Consider the following 17,633-nt stretch of genomic DNA (forward strand, 5'->3'; position numbering starts at 1 on the left):
CTAGTGATTCATAGATGCTGATTCATATTTAAGAACTAAATAGCTGATTGGAATCCCTATGTGCATGAATGGGACCAGGCAACAGGTAATCAGAAATAAAACACAATTTTTGAAGAACTCCAGAAGTAAGTTGCTGAAAATCTTTTATCTAAGTGCATTTAATTTCTTCAAACTCACAGGGACAAATGTAAAAAATTAATAAACAGAAACCTCAGTCAAATAGAGTCTGGAGACCAGAAGGGGGAGCGCTCATGCCCTGTGATGATGGCAGAACTCAACAGGAAGAAGAAAGACTCCTATTCTTTCCTGGCAAGGACTCAGCCAATGAAAAGCCACGGGTCTGTTTATGATAGCCCTCTCAACTTCCTTTTCCCCTTTATAAAAGCGTTCCCCCATGTGGGGACTTACCCATGGCTTGCCTGCACATGGCTTGCCATGGTTGCAGACCGCAAGTTGCAATTCTCTGCTGATCCTGAATAAACCCATCTTTGCTGGAGAAGTATCTGGCAGTCTATTTGTTTGGTCAACACAAGAATGTGAATAATATGCCCAATTACTGGAATTCTGAGAACACGATGAATAAGAGAACTATTATGAGTTAAATTCTGTCCTCCCCCACCAAATTTGTAACTTGAAGTCCTAACCCACCAATACCTCAGAATATGACCTTGTTTGGAAAAAGGGTCATTGCAGATGTAATTAGTTATATTGGAATAGGATGGGCCCCTAATCCAATAGGACTAGTGCCTGTGAGAGGGGAAATTTGGACACACACACACACACATACACACACACACACACACACACACATACACAGGGAGAATGCCATGCTAAAGGTAGAGCTCTAGGTGATGTGGCAGAAGCCAAGGAATATCAGAGATTGCCAGCAAACCATGGGAAGCTAGGAGAACAGGTCATAGAACAGGTACATAGAACATAGAACATAGAACATAGAACAGGTCCTTCCTCACAGCCCTCAGAAGGAACCAATCCTGCCTACACCTTGATCTCAGACTTTTAGCCTGTAGAACTGTGAGACAATACATTTATGTTGTTTAAGCCACCAAATTTGTGGTTTGTGGTACTTTGTTAGAGCAGTGTGAGGAAATTAATATAGGAGCTTATGATTCAATATGTAATAATTCTTTAAATCCCATGTTGTTAGCCCTGTGCCTCATTACAACCCTTTATTCACTGGCTTTCCTGAACCTGGAGCTTCTCTGGTTCAAATTATCCAGAGAATAAGCTTCTGATCCCTTGCTTGGTTAGGGGTGTGGATGTGGACGGAGAAATAGTTGCCTACTGGTATGGTCTAGGGAAGTGGGCCTGGAGCATGCCAAGAGCTTCCTTGCAGCCTGCAAGTGCTGAGCCTCTGAGGGGTTCTGTAGAGTGAATTGACTGGCTCTGTGTACTTGTGCCACTCAGTCACTTATTACCTATCCAACTACACTTCATGTTTTGAAGGTTGAGGAAATTTCTCATACATTATGTGTCTTTTTCCATTTCATTTGTCCTTAAGTTTTAAATACACACACACATACACACACATATACATACATATATTTCTAATTCATGTATTTTTATTTTAGTGAAGTTTTATGAGATAAAGGAGATAAATACATGCTAATCCACCATTTTTAACCAGAAGTCTTTTGCTTCTGATCTCAATATGTTACGTTTGAATATCAAAGCCAGAGACTGGATAGACAGGTCAAACACATGCACTTCCTTCCCTTTATGCCTCAAATCCCTTAAATTCTGAGAAGAAATTCATAGTAGCATTATAAAATAAGAAAGGGTTCATGAATGCATAAGACTTCTTGAGGAATTCCTGGATGATGGAAAAATTGATTGTATGGGATGATTAACTGTATAGATGATGGAAAAACACAGTTAACCGTTGAGCAACACAGGTTTGAACTGTGTAGGTTCACTTATACATGGATTTTTATCACTAAATACATACTACAGCACTACACAATCCAATCCTCAGTTGGTTGAATTCAAGAATGTGGAAACTCAGATATGAGAGCCAACTGTAAAGTTATACTCGGATTTTTGACTGTGTGGCGGTGGGGTCTGTGTCCCTAATTCCTGAGTTGTTCAAGGGTCAACTGTAGTTTGTATTAGACTGATTGAGAAGTGACACAGCTAGAAAAACCAAAGCTCAAATGCTTTGAAGAAAACCACATCCTGAAGAAAACCACTGCTGAATTCATAGCAGAACCAGAAAAACAGCAAGCTCAAGAACAAATATGAAGAATAGGAGATGTTGTTTCTGAGTAATTATAAGGGTAAATGGCTAATAAGGCCAGCTATACCTCGCAGGGTGGGGGCAAGATTCTCCAGAAGGCTGTATATAGTCTGAATCAACATCCGATATACGATGCTACTTCTCCCGTAGCTGGTGTACAGGAATCATGGGGTGAAAATGGGAGTGGCACCAGTCTCTATTACCCCTAGTGATCACTAGTAAAATTCGTGCTTCCTGTTCTCATGACTTTATGTTCTGCTGGCCTAGAGGTCTTAGTTCCAAAGGGAGGAATGCTTCCACACTGAGACACAGCAATGATTTTCGATTGAACTGCAAGTTAAGACTGCCACCCCGCCACTTTGGACTCCTCATGCCTCTGAATCAGTAGGCCTAGAAGGTAGTTACTGTGCTGACTGGAGAGACCGATCCTGACTACCCAGGGGAAATTGGACTGCTGCTCCACAATGGAGGTAATGAAGAGTATGTGTGGAATACACAGATCTCTTAGCGTCTCTTAGTATTACCACCCTTGTGATTAAAATCAATGGAAAACTACCACAACTCAATCCAGGAAGGACTACCAATGGCTCAGACCCTTCAGGAATCAAGGTTTGGATTACCACCCCCCCCCAGGTAAAGATACATGACAAGGCAAGGTGCTTGCTAAAGGCAAAAGGAATATAGAGTGGGTAGTGAAAGAAAAGTAAAACTACCAGCTACAACCACATGACCAATTATAGATATAAGGACTGTAACTGTCATTGAGCATTTCCTCCTTATTCTGCTATGAATACATTTGTGTATCTATATATATCTATCTGTATCTATATGTCTTTGTCTTCTTTCCTCTCCTATTACCTTATAACGTAGGTGTATTGAAGTTATATTGCAGTATTTAAGTACTGTTAATTTTACATCATAGTATTGAAATTATAGGATATCAAGAAGAAGAGTAAACATCACTGAAGGATTTTATCTCCTCTTCTAGGGAAGGGGTTGGTACATTTTCAGTTGTACACAGGATAGTTGTATCATGTTAGATGGAACTGTGGTCTTAATATTGTTTTTGTTTGAGTATTGTTTAATGAGATGAATATGGGTGCCACGTTGACAAGGGGTGGACTTGTGATGATCAGTTTTATGTGCCAACTTGACTGCGCCATGGGGCGCCCAGATATTTAGTTAAACATTATTCTGGATTTGTCTGTGAGAATGTTTTTTGGAGGAGATTAACATTTGAATCAGTAGAATGAGTAAAACATATTGTCCTCCTATCCAATCGGTCGAAGGCATGAATAGAACAAGAGGCTAATACTCCTTTAACTGAGAAGGAATCTCCTCTTGCTTGACTGCCTTGAGCTGGGGCATGGGTTTTTCCTGGGTCCCAAGCCTGCAAATATTTGGTCTGGAACTACAACATTGGCTGTCTAGGATCTCCCTTAGGTCTCCAGCTTGCTGACTACAGTTCTTGGAATTTGTCAGCCTCCATAGTGGCATGAGCAAATTCCTTATAATAAATCTCTTCAGGGACTGCCCTGGTGGCGCAGTGGTTAAGACTCCACACTCCCAGTGCAGGGAACCCAGGTTCAATCTCTGGTCAGGGAACTAGATCCCACATGCATGCCACAACTAAGAGTTCACATGCCACAACTAAGGAGCCTACGTGCCACAACTAAGGAGCAGGCGAGCTGCAACTAAGGAGCCAGCAAGCCACAACTAAGACCCAGCACAACCAAATAAATAAATAAATATTAAAAAATAATAATAATAAATAAATCTCTTCATATATAATATACATATAATATGTATCGGTAAGATGTATAGTTATAGATAAACATCTATATTTATTTACCTGTATCTATATCTATAACTATATCTATATCTATATCTATCTACCTGTCTATCTGTCTATCTATCCATCCTACTGGTTCTGTTTCTTTGGAGAACTCTAATACATCACCCAAGTAAAGTCTTCCTTCTTTTGGCAAATAGGTAGGAGTTGACAGAAAACACATAGGCTGCCAGATATTTCTCCAGGAAAGAAGAGTTCATTCAGGATCAGCAGAGAATTGCAATTTGGGGTCTGCAACCATGGCAAGTTACATACAAGTCCCCACAGGGCAAGGGAAGGAGAATGCTTCTATAGAGGGGGAAAGGAAGTTGTAAGGGCCATAGTAAACAAAGAATCTATGTCTTTTCATTGGCTGAGCCCCTGCCAGGAAAGAAGAGTAGACTTTCTTCCCCCCTGTTGGGCTCTTCTATTGTCACAGGGTGTGAGAGCTCCCCCTTCTATTCTCCAGACTCTATTTAATTGAGGTTTCTATTTATTAATTTTAAACATTTCCCCCTTTTGATCAAGATCTTGCTCTGAAAGCATTGCTGATCAAGCATCAGGTTTTTATAGTTTTAGTGGCCTTCTCTTCCTTAGTGCCAGGAAGGACCTTTCCTGGGTGTAGTGTCCCACATATGAGGGAAAGTGCACAGGTTGAAAACCTATTAAAGTCACATTTGAGTAACAAGGAGGGGTAGGAGGGAGATCTCTCAGGCACTTTTTATCTAAAATCCATATGTTATCAAGATCATAGACATTGGTGAGGTCTGATCCAGATAACTTTGGAAAGCTGTTTCATCAGATTTCCTCCGCTTCTATTCTAGAAAATCTTTACTTTCAGTCACCAGATTATGTGCACGTTCAGTCAGAGTTCAGTGCTTTCTTTAGGTGCATTACATAAATCCAAGAGTCTATTCCTTGGAGTCTGGCAGTATCTGATAGAAGCCTTTATAGTGAGGTTGAAGAGAGTTCTTCTGGAGGTGCCTTTTCCAATAGATGAAATCTCCATGTTGCGAGGTGTGATGCTTAAGGTCTTCATCTCCTGAGAGCACACTGTGAAAAGACTGCTCTACCAAAACATGTTAGTTTTAGCAGAAGCAATCAGGCCTTTGTAATATTGGAGTATCTCTCCTTTTATCTCCTTCTATGAATTGTAGGTCAAAAGAAGCAGGAGCCAAGTGCAGTGGGAGTCCCGTGACTATCTCAAAGGGTGAGAGTTAATGTGTTCCAAAAGAGGTGAATCTGAGATTTAGAAGGACTGCAGCAACAATTTTGGTCAAGGTTTTTGGAGGGCCTCTACAAATTTTATCACTGGGTCTTAATAATGCCATTAGTGTGTTCAACATAGGATTGAGGGTGGTAAGCATAGTGAGAGTATTGTAAAACTGACCAAACAGCATAGACTTTTTGAAGTACCTGTCCAGCAAGATGGGTTCTTCAAAAGTTCAAGAGGAGTTCCCCAGGTAAGGATAATCTTTTCCAAAAGGGCTTTAGAAGAAACAGTAGCTTGTCTGCAGAAGAAGGCTTCAGTCCAATGTGAAAACATACAGACCAAGCCTAAAACATATTTATATCCATGAGACAGAGGAAGTTGTATGAAATCCATTTGCCAGACTTCAAATGGTCTGTTAGGCAGTTTAAAATGTCCAGGAGCAGTATGAACAGGCTTCCCTGGGTTGTATTTTGGACAAGTGGGATAAGAAAGGTAGGCATTTTTGTGGCCTTGTTAATGTTTCCCCACCAACATTATTCATGAAGGCTATCATTTTGTCAATAGATCAATGATTTAATGCATGTACAGTGGTTAGGAGTGGGAATTTGAGTCTCCAGTGAGACTGGGTTGTTATTTGGTCTAAACCAGAGCTTTCTCTTTTTATCAAACTAACAGTTGTTGATTTCCAATTTTGCTTTTCTTTTTCTGAGGCCAACTATTGGGCTTTTCTAGCCAGTTTTTCTAAGTTATCATTTGGGGAAATATGCCTTTGAACCATGACAGAGATTTGGCTGTTTCTGGTCTCTTTAACAGCAGCATTCCTTGCAAAAATGCCAGCAAGGTGGGTGATTTCCCTTAGCTTCCAGTGAGTCAAGTTTACAATGCCCCAGAATCTTAATAATAGCCAAAGCAGTAGGTAAAAGTATTACAACCAATAATTCCTGAACATAGGGGTCATTTTAAACTTTATTTCCACTGGAAGTTAGGAAGCCATGTTGCTTCCTTGACATTCCAAAATCATGAGCTACTCTGAAAGTGTACCTTCTATCAGTATAAATATTGGCAGTTTTGTCCTTGGCTAAAGTACAAGCTTATCTAAGAGCCTATAATTCAGCCTGTTGGACGGAAATAGCCATAGGTAAAGATACTACCTCAACAACATCATAAGGAGTTGCAACAAATGAACCTATCTACAAAACAGAAACAGACTCACAGACATAGAGATCAGACTTGTGGTTACCAAGGGGGAGAGGAGGAGGGAGAGGGATGGACTGGGAGTTTGGGGTTGGTAGATGCAAACTATTACATTTAGAATTAATAACCAACAAGGTCCTACTGTATAACACAGGGAACTATATCCAATCTCTTGGGATAAACCATAATGGAAAAGAATATTAAAAAAAAGAATGTCTCTATGTGTATAACTGAATCACTTTGCTGTACAGCAGAGTTTGGCACAACGTTGTAAATCAATTATACTTCAAGTTTAAAAAAATGAAAAAAAACAGAGGAGTTGTAATAGCATACCCAGCACTATATTTGCCATTGTCAGTTTTTAAATAAGAACCATCAGTGAACCATGATGAAATCAGTGTTACCCAAAGGAATTCCCTATAGATCACCATAAGGGGTCAGAAGGTGGTCTATCAGCATTAAGCAGTCATGAGGGACCTTGCCTGTGTACCTCTTTATCTGGCTATTCATCTATATTCTTTATAGTATCCTTTATAATTAAATGGCAAATGTAAGAAAATGTTTCTCTGAGTTCTGTGAACTGCTCTAGCAAATTAATAGAACTGAGGAGGGGGTGTGGGAACATTTGATATACGGTTAGGTTGGTCAGTCAGAAACACAAGTGACAGACGACTTGGGCTGTGATTGGCTTCTGACATGGGGGCAGTCTTATGGGACGGACCCCTTAACTGGTCGGATCTAATGCTATCTCCAAGTAGATAGTATCAGAATTGAGTTAAATTTGTAGGATACCCAGTCAGTGTGAGCACTGGAAAAACTGGTGGTGTTGGAAAACACTCCGGAAATACCTTCCAAATGCTGAGTATGAACTATTTCAAAAACACAAGTATACACTCATCCAAACTAGAATTTAAATGTGAGGTCAAAATAAATAAATGTTCTGAATTGCAAAGGTCAAAAGTTACCACCCACAGAATCTCTCTGAGATAATTACATGAGAATCATAATAGAAAAATGTTAAATATAAAAAAATGTTAAATATAAGAAAACAGAAAACGTGATATACAAGAAAGGGCAACACATAAATATACAGTTAAGTCTTAATACTATTGATATATAATGCTTAAAAAGAGTGAAAAATGTGGTCATTAAAATTCCTGATGATAATAACATTTAGACATTGGGATAAAGGGATGGGGTAAAACCCAAAGTAAATAAAACCTAAAACTGTGCTAAGATTAATCCTTGATATTGCTAAAATTATAACTTTCAGATGTCGCTATAATTAACTATTGATATTGCTAAAAATATAAATTTGTATATAAACAGGCAAACAAACAAACAGAAAGGCAGGAATTGGATGTGTAACTTCCAATCCCACTAATAAAAAAGAAATTTAGTAAAAGAAATCTAATCAAACAAAGCAAGAAAGGAACAAAAAAAGAAAAGGAAAAAAGCAGTGCAAAAGACAAAACATAAGATGGCAGGAGTAAGTTCAAATATATCTGTTATTATAACTTATAAAAGTCTTCTATTAAAAGAATAATTAGATTTTTGAAAAACAAGGTATGATTGAAACAACTGTACTTACAACAAAATTGTGCTGAAAGTTTGAAAATGATATATTAATCAAATGCTCAGAAAATAAGAACAACTTTGACAATATTACAACCAAGAACAAATAGAATTTACAATTATAATAAAACAGAAAAGAATAATTTTTGATATTGGTCAAATATACACTGTGCCTCTTTCTATCCTTTTATAATCCCCATTCTCAACAAAGAAAACACCAACGTCAGCTTAGAGGCTTCTGCAAGCACTGATAATGCCTCAGCATTTATAACTTTTTGTTTTTAGTACATGTATTTTTATAGTTAAGCTCTATTCGTGGATATTTCACTTTGGCTTTCCAATTACAGTTTTGAAGGTTTTCTTTTTAAATACATTTTTTGAAGTATAAAAAGCAAGTGAATGTAAAACATACCAAGGAAATAATAGCATTTGTGAGACTTTGGTAGAGCAAAATACTCGAAGGTACCATGGGATGCTACACAAATATGACAAAAAACAAAAGATGATGTGGCACAGAATGGTTAGCTGCTCACCAAACCTGCAGATGGCGAGACTGCATTTCCCAGCCTCCTTTCCCAGGTGACAGAGTCCTGGTCAATGGCATGTGAGTGGAAGTCAAATTTTAATCTCTATCATGCCATCTTCTATTCTCTTCCTCCTCTGATGACTGAACCCAAGGCTCTAGTGAAAGGAAGAATGATAAAGCAAAAGGAGTTTGGGAGTTGAATTGTGTTCCCACAGAGGTAACAGCAAATATTGATGCATACTGCCTTGTCATCCAGGAAGATTTCCCTCTAGAAAGTCTTCAGGGCAGTGAACTTTTTCTTTCACTCAACTGGTTGGTAATATGATGGAGAGACACACACACAGAAACACACTCACTCACTCCACACATTTTTGCTTAGTATTCTACTGGTTATATTCCTTGATCCAAGGCTTTTATTATATTATGTATGATAACTAGGTTTTTTCTTTTATCAGCATTTGAATAATCAACAGAATTCATCATATTACTTAAGGGAATATACCTTTTTTTTGAGGTTTTTAGCAATGAATTTAATATAGGCAAGGGAAAGCTCTAACTATAAATACATCTCATCTGTTCATTGTAGCAGGCCCATAAGTAGTCTTAGAAAGGATCTGGAAGCTCCTACTTCAAGTTGTGGGTGTGTGGCCATAAATTAGTAAAATCACATAAAAAAATTCCAAGGTTAAAGATTTTCATTACTTTAGACTGATCTTCTTCCAGTTAGTACCAAAAAAGTTTCTTACATTATAATGATGAGAGAATGAATTTCTTTCTTAATATTATTTATGTATGTGTGAATTGTTCTTTTGTGTGTATGCATGTTTAACAAATTTCTAATCATGGATGACCCATACTCACTCTCTATTAAGTTCTTGATTAATATTTTCTGATGTCACTTTCATTTATTCAACAAACATTACTGGGTACAAACCAGTCAGGTGTTGTGAGAAACACTCTTTGCTCTAGACCTGAGGGACCAAGACTAGGCTCCTATTCTCAAGAAGCTCTGATAGGGGAGAAAATGGAGAGAGAAACAAATTCCAGTATAGGACAATAAGTTCACTCTAGTCAAATAAATGAAAATTGAAATATTAATGAGATAAGTTATTTTTGGCTGGTAAAGATGACTATTATTTCTTAATGTTAGTCAGTGTATGGGAAAAATGGATATCTCATACAATGCTGCGAGAATAAAAATTATAGATTCTGGATACAATTTGGGAATACGCCATAAAAGCCTTAAAATGTGCAAACCTTTGGCCCACAGATTCCATGTCTTTGATTCTGTCATGAAGAAATATTCATGAATGTATGCAACCAATATGCTTCTAGGATATTCATCCAGCATTGCTACTATTAGTAAACAAAATTGTAATTAATTTAAATGGCTAATAATCAGTACATTTTTATAAACCAGCCATAGGGTAGAATGCTGCACAGCTTTTAGAAAAAGATGCTGTAGAAGAGGATTTAGACATGAAAATTTTTTCACATCCTATTTTTGTATTAAATGAAAAAATAAATTACAAATATATCCATCCTTAGGTGTTTACATTTTTCTCTGGGTAATAGAGTTGCAGGGATTTTTATTTTCTGGTACATGCATATTTATACTTTCTAACCTGGAAATGTCTCTCGAGCAAACAACTGGCCATTGGGAAATGGGAGTCTATCAAATCCATTACAAAGAGATTCTGTTATATATGTGCTGCTTTTATGAGTATGAGAGGTGCCCAAGGTATGGTGGTCATATTAATTTAGAATTAAAATCTTGAGGATCTGTATAAAAGGTGTCAATTGTTTCACTGTATGCTTGATAATCTGAAAATTCAGGAATCACTGATACATTTTGGCATCCTCCCTCTTTACTCAACTGCTATTATGACACACTAGCATGTGTATGGTACTTAATAACCCTGGCAAAATGGAATAGTGTGTTTATTGCTTTCTTTTTAAAGAATTTTGTCTACACTTCCAGTGTTACAACAGCTAGAGCTTAATGATAGTGGTCACATAAAGCAGGTGTTATATCCTCAGTGATGAGAACAGGCTACAGGAAAAGTACTGTAAAAATTTTTTAAACTTGCTTCTGCAGTTTGAGAGAGTTGGTTGGCACCTTGACTGAATGAGATTTATCATTTCCTTGAGGTGAGATTTCTTATAATGACTGAATTTCTCTTAGTTATTTATAAAATCAATTAAATGAATAAATGCATTAATTACAAACCTTGGTGTTATAATTTTATCTACTTAAGCGCTATTTATCATCTATATCCTCAGTACCAGGCAAGCAGTCTGAGGAAGTTCAGAGAAACTATGTCTGCCAATAGGTTAAGATGAAATCTAAAGTTGATTTGCCTTTCATAGGTTCTTTAAGAGCGGTAAGTTTTCTACCGGATATCCGAGATGGGGATTAACAAGCTCGCGCGTTTCTATGGAAGGAAAATGCATTCTATTTTCCACAAGACATTATCTTGTAAACAGTTAAGAGTCAGTGGTCCCATTAGACTAAAGTGACCAGAACTATCTTAGACACAGGAAGGCTCTAATTGTGTAACCAGAGGAAATTCAATCATTTCTATGGTTTGGTATTCTGGATTTGGTTGATTTAGCACTGAAAAATAGTTTTTCCTGTACAGCACTGAGAACTCTACTCAGTACTCTGTAATGACCTATATGGGAAAAGAATCTAAAAAAGAGTGGATATATGTATATGTATAACTAATTCACACCTGAAACTAACACAACATTATAAATCAACTATACACCAATAAAAATTTTTAAAAGATAAAAAGTTTTTCCTTTTTAGTTTTCTAATAAAATTCCATTTGAAAAAAATACCAACACAAAACACATATGCCATCTGTACAACTGAAGAGGATCAATGAGCCCTCAGTGTTAGTTCAGGCTCACCTATAAATTACTTGCATGATTTGGACAAGCTCGTACAGACTTCTCTGAGCCTTAGATTTCACTTCTGTGAAATGCCAAGTTTGGTCTATGTGATTCCCCAAATACTTTTTTGGGCTTACAGTCTATCATTTAATGATAATGAGAAAAAGTCTGTCCACGCTGAGATGCTGGTAACGGTATCATGTTCAATCTGCTTTAGAAGAGCAAAGAGTCTGGAAGTATTTAAACAGTTGGAGGCCAAGAAGGAAAGAGTGGGGACAACAATAAGCATTACGAAATTTCTGCCTTAACTTTTCATTCATACTGGTATATAAACAATTTGGGCATAAATGTAAACATATCTTAGTGTAGACTAAGATAAGTGGTGATTAAAATATATAGAGTAGCATAATATAAGGTACTATGTGATAGCTATAGCAGTAGTAATCTGAGAACAGAGAAGAACAAAAAGTTCCTTTCTTTTGGGTACCGAAAAAATATATTGAAGAATATCATTTATAAGCAAGAATTGCTGAATGGTAATTGGGCTGTTTGGTGGATTAAAAATGAACCCCAATTCTTTGACATTCCTCCCATCTAGAAGTGAGGGTCTATGTCCCCTCACTTTAAATCATTGTGGGTTCCAGGCCTGCTTTTACCATTAGATTGCGGCAGAAACAACACTGTGCCAGTTTCCAGGACCAGAACATAAGAAACTGGCAGTTTCTACTTCCTGTTTCTTGAAAAACTCTTTCTGGGAGCCCTGGGGTGTCCTGTAAGAAATCCAACCACCTTGCAACTGTCATGCTACAAAGGTCACATGTTGATGCTCTGGTCAATAGTTCCAGCTGACCTCAGCCTTCTAGACCCTCCTAGAAGTAATAGTAATAGTCATGCGAGTGAAAGGTCTTGGACCTTCCAGACCATCCCATTCACCAGTTTATATAACTTGATGATGCCAATCAATCCCACATGGAGACGAGTCTCTCGGCTAAAACCTGTTCAACTTCTTTACCCACAAAATTGTGAGATACAGCAAAATTGTTGTTTGATGCCCCTAAAGCCCGGGGTAAGCTGTTACGCAGCAATGGGTAACTGAAACAAGATGATAAAAGATTCTTAGAAGTAGGTCTTTTTTCCCTGAAATTTTATTTGGTTTGTGGTATACTGGGGAGACAGTTTATGACATTAGACCTTCTAATCTTGGATCTTCTAATCTTGGATGACTCCTGGAGTGTTACATCTAGAAAGAGAATTGCATTACTTCTACACATCTGTTTGCTCCTTCTCCTTGATATTCTTGGTTGGCTGCCTGCCAATTAGAGGACCGGAATTCCTTTATGTCTGTTGAATGGTAATCCAAGCCCATTAGGTAAGATTCAACAACCTCTTATTCTAAACTGGGAATTCCTCCCCAAATATGTCTGCCTTTCATGGTTGACACCATATTGGGATTGGGAGAAATTCCCTGTCTATTTTCTATCAACTAGATTTAGATAGAAGAGCCAAGACTTTCGATAGAGAATTTTTTGCTACTTACACTAATCCTGTTCACCTCAGGCAAATTACTCAAACTCTCTGAGCACCAGATTCGCTTTTCTTTTTTTTAATAAAATGAGGATAATAATTCCTTCTTTGTTGTGAGGTTGGTAGCAAATATACACATACAAAGTATGAAATAAAATTCATATTTTATGACAAGACAAGAAAAATATTGACAAAAAAATCTCTGCCTTTTGACCTCCTCTCTCCCTCCACTTTGCATTGCATATCTGCATTATGCATCGACCAAACCTCCCCCACCTGCAGAAATACCTGTTCAACCATAAAGAACAACATTCCCCTAGCATCAACAAGATGACTCCTTAAAGATAACATTCCTTCTTGATCTCGTAAGGGGTCACATGGCACTTAGATCTGGATCATGTAAACTGTCAATAATACGTCATTTGAGGTACAGCCCTTTGTCTCAAACTGTGCCTTGACTGTGTGTTATATAACTGTGCCTTGACTTCTAATGGGCGGAACAGTTCTCAGAGCTTTCTGAGATGCTCTTCCTGGGTTATAATCCTCAAATTTGGCTTGAATAAAATTTTCCATTTCTTTCTTAGATCGACTGACTATTTTTTCATCAACAAAAGTATATTCCATAAAATAACCTGGCCACAAAATATGACATATAGTATAGAATAAATTTGATGATTAGAATAAGTTTTTCCCAGATTCCAGTCCCTGAAACTGCTTCTCTTTCTATTCACTACAATTACCGAATGCCTGCCATATTTCAGGTTCTGATCTATATACTGGAGATACAAAGATAGATAAGTTACAGCTTCTGGCTTTGTGGAGCTCAGAGATCAAGAAGGAATTTGGAAATTAAATCAGACATGTAAAATCAGACGTTTCACACCTAAGGAATTGTAAGGGCTCATTTACACATCATGGCAGCTTACAGAACACAAAAAACATGGAAGTTATTAAGATACAGAATGAAACTCAGCAAGAGAGATTATCTACAAGCACAGAGCGAAGCAGGACACAAATCATGTTCTCAAAATCAGAGTCAGAGAAGAAGAACAAGAAAAATAGTGTTAAATAAAACCTGGGCAACAGAAACCCAAGTGAATTAAATATGCAGAATAACCCTTTAGATGGGCATTTTGTAAAAGGCTTGGTATATGATGCTCTTTTGTTAAAGAGATTTAAAGGAAGGTAAAGTTGGTGCCAGTAGTACAACACTCATTGTCAAACCAGACCATTATACCGTGAGAAACTGAAAGTGAAACTAATGGCAATAAACTCGTAGTAGCCCACCTACTAACATGAATGCATACATACGTATATTTAATCTGATGGACAGCAGCTCTAAAAGTCACCTAATCTGTACCCTTAGGGACATAAAACAACCCCTGATACATATTCAGCCAGAGGCCTATTATAGGCAACATGAGGAGCATTAGTAGGGAAAACAAAAAGAATAGACAAAGCTCTCACTCAGCCCCATGTGCACCATCCTTCAGGCCCTGCCTCCTGCCTCCTGATCCTTCCTGCTACTTCTCCAGACAAAAGAGTTCAATGAAGGGTATTTAAAAGGGAATGATATGCTGTGATAATATATGTTAGCATTTCATTCATTCAAAAGTATTGATTGAGTACCAGCTATATTTCCAGTATACATCTTAAATTATATACATTTTATTTTTTAACACAAATGATTCTTTTAGCAATTGGTTTTCATGAACTATCTTAAGGTCTCTTCCAGCCTTAATACCCAGGGATCCTGGAGCCAAGAAATTTCTTTGGGACAATTATTTTTGCCTAAAGGAAGGTTTTATTCTATCTCCACTCCAAAATTGATTACCCAACTTAAATATGTCTATTTTTGTACAAAACTGTGTTTGGCTTAGGACAAAGCTATCATCAGTATTCAAAGCAATGGAAAACACATGAATTTGGTTATTATGTTCTGAAACTGTCCAAAACAGAGATAAATTAATATCACTGTTAAAGATCTTTATAGTTAGAAAATGTACACTTTAAAATGTATAAAATATATAATTTATAACATAAGTAAATTAATAGTTAGATCTGACCTAAAAATGCCTTAAGGTACATTGACTCCAAAAATGGAACTGAAACATTAAAACTAGAGTTCTAAAGCTAGGATTTTATGATCAGATACTGCAATTCATTATTTTTAGGATATCTTGATATTTGGTTAACTATATATTTTTCCATGGTTTCCAACTTTCCTATTTAGATATAAAAATTTTAGAAAATGTATAAAGATAAAATTGATTCTGACCCTATTTAGGGAATGTTTTATTCTGCTAAGTATTTTTAGATTTTTATTTTGATGTTTATTAGAAAAATGTTTCCTCTTAAACTATATGAATAAATGTTAAGAAATCTAGGAATTTCTGCCTGTAACATTTGATACACAGAAAGAAATATATTTTGTTTAGATATCTTTAAGTAGAAGACATTTTCTGAATTTTTTATTTATGAATCATACTTCTGACCTTTCTTCACTGAATGTTATTCATTATTTTAATTAATTCATCCAGAATGACAATACTCTATGAAGTTTTAAGTTGGATAAATATTTGAATTCCTTAGGGACTGAGAATATTATGCCCAAACTTCGCTCTCAGAAAAAGAATAAGAAAGCCCAAGGGAAACCAAACCAGAAATCAAATCTCAAAATCTTTCAAAGAGAGGTATGTATTTACCTGACACTATGAAAGAAAATTATCTCTACATTATATAAAATACAACTTCCATGTCATGTAATTAGTAGTTAATAGTGACATACAAATTTTTTTTAATCTCAGGTACAAATAGTTGCCATTCTAATTTTTTGGATCATGGTACACCATCATTATTGGCACACACTTCTCTTGTTGGGTTTTGTCTTAATTTTACTATTGATATATTTCCTCTTCAGATCCTACTCCAACTTATATCTACATCCCTCCCCCATGGTATATGCTGATGTATTTTATGTCTCAGAAAAATTTTGTATCCCTAAAACACGCAGTGTTTCTTTTCTATACATGTGCTTTTAATTTACGCAAATGGTATTGCACTATGTATTTTTCACTTAGCATGTTTACAAGATCTATCCATGTGGCTTTGATTACATCTAGTTCATTATTTCTGACTACTTCATAGCATACTATAATATGCATCATCACATTTTAACTATCCATTGTCTCAGTGATGGATAACTAAGGTGCCTTCAAATGCCCACTTCCACAAATAATGCTGAGGTAAAGCAGCTTGTATCTGTTTCTTTACGGGCCTGTGCAAGATTGCCTCGGGGCATAGGACCAGGAGTGGGGTTTCTGAGTCATAAGTTAAATGCATATTTACTTGTCTATCTTATTTGTCTTTCTAAAGAACCAGCTCTTGGTTTTTCGATCTCTCTTATCAAATTTTAATTTTAATTTTAATTTTTTGTCATTCTCTAGTTTATTGATTCTGCATCTATCTTTATTATTTCCTTCTTCTTCTTCTCCTCTTTTTTCTCTACCAGCTTTACTCTGTTGTTCCTTCTTCACCTTCTTGGGTTGAACTCCTAGGTCATTTGTTTTCAATTGTTCTAGTTTTCTAATAAATACATTCAAAACTATAATGTTTCCATTAAGCACTGCTTGAGTAAAGTTCCTTAGACTTGATATACAGTACATTGTCTTTTAGTTCTAAGTATTTTGCAAGTTCCCCCCACCCCGCTTTTTTTTGTTTAACAAAAGGTCATTTAGTAGTATGCTATTTAAAATATCCAAAACATGTTTGGTGTTTTTTTTAAGGCATTCTTTTAAGCCTAGTTCTACAGATAAGTTGGCATGATATGTTGGAGTGAGCTAAACATAAACCACTGCTACACTGTGGACCTACTCGAGTGTGGCCCTAAGACACGATAATGAGAGGAAATCCTCCCAGAGAGCAGGGCTTCAAGACTCACACTAGGTGACCCCTTTCAGTAGTCTGAAAGAAGACTGTACATAAGATCTTGAGAAGTGCCATGTGGCTTGGCTGGTGGGTCAGGAGCCTGGGTGAAGCACTGAAAGATCAGATGAAGGAAGATTGAGGAAGAGACACGTGGATAAATCTTTGGAATGAGCATAGCATGAGGAGGAGGAAATGAACAACAAAGTATACAGGATAACTCATCCAGGGACACTTACCAGTCTCTGTCCTTGGCCATGCCATTGCTCACAATGGGCCTAAAGAGAATAGTCATGGTGGTGGAGATGGAGGCTGTATACGGACTCAATAGCTTAGCTCAATAGCGTCGCTTCCTTTGACTGATGCTAACCTAACTACTGCTGCTGCTGAATATCATATCTCCCAGCAGCACAGACTGATGCTCAGCCCTAAAACGGTACTGTCCTTCAAGGAGCTCAACCAACAACTCTGCAGCAAATTGGTTGCACTGGACCTCTTTACAGCAAAGGAAGCGTGACAATATTCAGGTGACCAGGAACCAACAGTCCTACCGTATACTGCATTACCAGAATCTGCCAGTCTGATGGAATGTTGAAATAGCCTCTTAACAGGTACAAGCCAAGGCATCAGCTTGTGGATGACCCTCTGTGGCACTGGAGTGCTGTTCTTCAGGATGCGATATATACTTTGAACC

This window comes from Balaenoptera ricei, chromosome 4, assembly GCF_028023285.1.
Source record: "Balaenoptera ricei isolate mBalRic1 chromosome 4, mBalRic1.hap2, whole genome shotgun sequence".
Lineage (NCBI taxonomy): Eukaryota > Metazoa > Chordata > Mammalia > Artiodactyla > Balaenopteridae > Balaenoptera > Balaenoptera ricei.